We start from the raw sequence: 5,876 nt of genomic DNA on the forward strand, positions 1-5,876 counted from the left end.
TTATATCGCGCGCGATAATAATGTCTATCGAGAAGCGCTTCGGTTATTATATTATAAAAATTAATATAGATATCACGCAATCGGATATTCCGAATATTACCGATTTATTTATTTGTCGCGTTTTCTCGGGAATTTTAAATCGTGATTTATCTTATAATTTAATCGTTGACTTATACATTGAACCTTTGTTTATCCTTCCACGTCTTTGAATATTGTTTTTAATAGTCCGCGCAAAAGGCGCTAGTAGTGCGAATATTTTTTGCTACTATTTAAAAGACGATCGATAATTTTCTTAATGAATGTTTTAATCGCGATTATTTACAAATTGGGTGATAATTTGAGTGATAATAATATATCGCGCACGCGTCTTGATGATTTCGATTATCATATTATAAAAATTTTCCATTTTATCTTATTTAACTAATCATACGCGAGATAGGATATGTATCTTATTTGACGGCGTTCATATAAAATTGCGTGTTAATCGCAAATAAATCGGATAGTGAATTTTATATTCGCAAATATTACAGACTTCGAATGTCTGTCGATATATATCTTCGCACTTATATGTGACAGCATAATTATATTGCGCGCGTATCTATTGAGGACTTCGCGATTATTATATTATAAAAATTATACGTATCGAATATTCCGTGTATTATCAATTTATTTATTCGTCGCGTTTTCTCACGAATTTTAAATCACGATTTAAATCTAACTTAATCGCTGACTTACATCGAAACTTTGTCTATCTTTCCACGTGTTTGAATATTGTCTTTTATAGTCTGCGCTGGTAGTGCAAATATTTTTTTTCTACTATTTAAATAGACGATAATTTTATTAATGATTAATCGCGACTATTTAAATCATTATATAAATCTTATTAAACTCTACTAATACATCGACAATTAGAGATATAGTTAGATAGTTAAATTATTAGAGAGGGACTTTGATAAAATCATTCGTTCCGTTATTCTCTATTAAGCGTGACGAACAACGCGATTTTTTAATTATATGTTAATTATATTCAAAATTGTAAAGTCTTAAGATTCATTTTATTTCATTTAACTAATCATGCGCGAGATGCAACATGTATTTTCAATATGTATTTTTTCAATCGCGACATTTATATAAAATAGCGTATTAATCGCAAATAAATCGCAAATAAATTCGCGAATATTACAGACCTTAAATGTCTGTCGAAATATCTTCGCACTTGTGTGTGATAGTAATTATATCGCGCGTGTCTATAGCGGCACCGATTATATTATAAAAATTATACATATCGCAATCGAATATTCCGAATATTGTCGATTTATTTATTTGTCGCGTCTTCTCGCGAATTGTAAATCGTGATTTATCTTCTAAAAATTCGCAAATAAATCAGACAATAAATTCTATATTAGCAAATATTATAGATCTCGAAATATCTTCGTATTTGTTTGATAATAATTTCGTCGCGCGCTGTCTATCGACGGTTTCAATTTTCATATTATACAAAAATTATGCGTATCGTAATCGAATATTCCTAATATTATCGATTTATTTATTCGTTATTTTTTCTTGCAAATTTTAAATCGTCATTTATCTTGTATTTAAATCACTGATTTATAATCGACGCTTGCTCTATCTTTTCGCGTTTTGAATATTGATAACCTACATAAAATGCGCCAGTAATGCAAATACTTTTCTCTACAATCAAAAAAACGATCAATAATTTTATTAATGACTCTTTTGATCACGATTATTTACGTTTAAACGTTATTTATATAAAACTAATTTCTATTCTTAAATTTTATTATTGTATGTCAATTATTAATAATAAATATCGCGTAATTCATCATTGCTAATCAGTCTTGTTTGGACTATGTAGAAATTTTTAATAAATTTTATATTATTCATATATTTTGGATACTTTCGTGTAATTCTTTGTAATAAATTAAAATTATTTTTAAAAAATTAAATTGAATTTAGTTTTTAAAAAGTTTTAAAAATGAAATTTAAATTATCAAAATTATTTTCAAGAAGATTCAACAAATTGTATAATTATAAATGTTCAAGATATATTTTAAAAATTAAAAATATATCATATATATGTGTAAATTAATATATAGCTATAATATTAAGTCCAAATATTGATGCTATTAATATCAAATTATTTATGTTATTAAACATTTGAATAAATCGAGTACATATATTTGATATTGATAACATCATAAATTGTATTTTGTAAATTGTAAATAGTTATAATTGTATATTAATTATAATCCAATATTGATATTTTTAATTATTGACATAGTTTTGTATAAAATACAATTATAACTATAATGATATTACATAAAATTGTATTTACGATTTTAAATTACGTGAATACATTCTTATGTAAATTACACGAAAAATAATTGAAAGTATACGTATAACGATTATATAATATTAATGTAAAAATTCGATACTAAATTAATGATCGAATATAAGCTATACAAAATTTGACGAACGCCTTCGTTATAGAATCGCGATTCAATTATTATAAATTTAATGATATGCTTTTCGTTAGATTTATCTATTTATGAATTTCATGTCACGCGGAACTGAATACTCGTATTCGTAAAATAAATTAATAAATTATGATTGCGAAATTCCGTGCTCTTTCCGCGTTCTTTTCGCGTAATTATACAAGATTATCGTTTTAACAAAAGAATTTTATCCCTGTCCCTCTCGTCAGATAATATTCCTAAATATTGCTATTTAAATATAAAGAAATATCGAATAAGAGAGTGAAGATTCGATGTGATAAGTCAACGATTAAATATTAGCTTCACAAAATTTATCGCGATAACCTTCGCTATTAAAGAATCGCGAATTAATTATTATGAATTTAATAATTTGTTTCTTCAGTTATATTTATATTTACGAATTTCGTATCGGAAAATATTCATAAATAAATTAATAAATTACGGTTGCGAAAACACGGTGTTTTTTCCGCGTTCTTTTCGCATTCTTAGACGAGATTGTCGTTGTTCCTTTCGTTAAATAAACGTTAATGAAAGTTGCGTGGCTCGTACCGCCGAGGAGTCGAAACGATTTTCATCATGGAGAATTTTTTCTCATCGGTTCTTGTGAGATCCATTCGCGACGTCTAGTTCGGTGCCCTGTTGAAAATTGGGAATTTTTATTGTAAGATCCCACAATGGCTCTTATGTGGCACGTGCATTTAATGCGTTGAACGCATTGCGTCGTCGGTGCCGTCAACGTGTCGCGGACGGCGGCGTCTCGTTACCGCGTTTTCGCGTTTAGCTTTCTCGCGTCATCGCGTTTTCGCGAAACTTTTGGACTTTTTCATATAAAATCCCAATTTCATTTATTGTCACGAGTCTCTACTTCAGATGCCAATTAACTGGGATGTTTCACCGAGTTTGCACACGTTGCTATGCAACGTACACTCGCGCCTTGTGCATCGCGGCACTTGGTGATGCCGGCCGCGCAGAACGTATGTCCAGTACAAAATGTACATGGGCGCGCGGGTTCGAGCTTCGCGCTCGATCGGCTTAGTGATGGTCACGCTCTACTTCGTCAAGTGATTCGGCCCGAATTGTCTAGGACTCGATCGATTGTTCGGAATGGTCGTTAATGGGTCCCTTCTCTTTGCTCGTCTACAGCCACACGCCCAGCGTGTGTTAACCCTGTCGAGGAGTCGAGTGGATTCCCCTAGGCACGATTTTCGCTCGGTAAAAGGGGTTGCCTCCCCATTTTCTAAATTGCTGAATGTTAGCATTTAAAAAATGTGGGTATCCTCTTCTTTTACCGTCTACTAGCCTTGTGTACTGCGCTAGTGATATAGCATCCGTGCGGGTCACCTGAAATCGTGCTTAGCGGGTCCAGGTTCGATATGAGATAGGATAATTATGCGCGAAAAAGAGCTGGTGAACTTCATTTTCCTCTATTTCCGTCAATCGTTTCGTCTTCTTTCCGGTTTGGGCCTAGTCCTTGCTCGTTGTATCGTTGCATTCCCGACCGGTTGGCTCGAAGCTGATTCTCAAAAGTGAAATGGGATTTTCGCTCGTACCGAAACCGGGAATGCTGTCCAAAGTATATACATATTAAGTATATACATCGCGCGATCAAATATAAAAATTATATGTATCGTGAACAAATATTCCGCATATTATCGACTTATTTATTCGTCGCGTTTTCTCGTGATTTCAAATCATGATTTATCTTATAAAGATTCGCAAATGACTCGGACAGTGAGTACTATATTCGTAAACATTACAGACATCAAATTGTCTGTCGAAATATCTTCGCATTTATGTGATAATAATTATATCGCGCGCGATAATAATGTCTATTGAGGGCGCTTTGATTATTATATTATAAAAGATATACATATCGCAATCGGATATTCCGAATACTATCGATTTATTTAGTCGTCGCGTTTTCTCGAGAATTTTAAATCGCGATTTATCTTATAACTTAATATTATCTTAATTTAATCGTTGACTTGTACGTCGAAGCTTTGTCTATCTTTCCACGTGTTTGAATATTGTCTTTTATAGTCTGCGCTAATAGTGCAAATATTTTTCTTTACTATTTAAAAAGACGATAATTTTATTAATGATTAATCGCGATTGTTTAAATCATTATTTAAATCTTATTAAACTCTACTAATACATCGACAGTTAGAGATATAGTTAGATAGTTAAATTATTAGAGAGGGACTTTGATAAAATCGTTCGTTCCGTTATTCCCTATTAAACGTGGCGAACAACGCGATTTTTTAATTATATGTTAATTACATTTAAAATATGTAAAGTCTTAAGATTCATTTTATTTCATTTAACTAATTATGCGCGAGATGCAATATTTATTTTCAACATGTATTTTTTCAATCGCGACATTTATATAAAATAGACATTTATATTAATCGCAAATAAATTCGCAAATATTACAGACCTTAAATGTCTGTTGAAATGTCTTCGCACTTGTGTGTGATAGTAATTATATCGCGCGTGTTTATTAGGGCTCCGATTATATTATAAAAATTATACATACCGCAATCAAATATTCCGAATATTGTCGATTTATTTATTTGTCGCGTCTTCTCGGAAATTGTAAATCGCGATATATCTTCTAAATATTCGCAAATATATCAGACAATAAATTCTATATCCGCAAATATTATAGATCTCAAATGTCTCGAAATATTTTCGCATTTGTTTGATAATAATTATGTCGCGCGCTGTCTGTTGGCGGTTTCGATTATCAATTACATAAATTATTCATTATTATTACAAAAATTATGCATATCGTAATCGAATATTCCTAATATTATCGATTTATTTATTCGTTATAGTATTTATCCGTTTTCTCACGAATTTTAAATCGTTATTGATCTTGTATTTTAATGTATTTTGACTTACATCGAAGCTTGATCTATCTTTTCGCGTTTTGAATAAAATTCTATTATGTCGATTAATAATAATAAATATCGCGTAATTCATCATCGCTAATCAGTCTTGTTTGTAGAACTTTTTAATAAATTTTATAGTATACGTATATTTTAAATACTTTCGTGTAATTCTTTGTAATAAATTAAAATTGTTTTTAAAAAATTAAATGTAATTTATTTTTAAAAATATTTTAAAAATGAAATTTAAATTATCAGTTATTTTCAAAAAGATAAAACAAATTGCATAATTGTAAATGTTCAAAATATATTTTAACATGTTATATTTTATTTAAAAAATTAAAAATTAAATATATAATTTACACATATATGTGATATATAATATTAAGTCCACATGTTAATGCTGTCAATATCAAATTATTTATGTTATTAAACATTTGATAATAAAACGAATCCATTTATTTGATATTGA

The sequence above is a fragment of the Camponotus vicinus genome, unplaced genomic scaffold (assembly GCF_025532165.1).
Source record: "Camponotus vicinus isolate PSW18456_S1 unplaced genomic scaffold, iyCamVici1.0 SCAF_5, whole genome shotgun sequence".
Lineage (NCBI taxonomy): Eukaryota > Metazoa > Arthropoda > Insecta > Hymenoptera > Formicidae > Camponotus > Camponotus vicinus.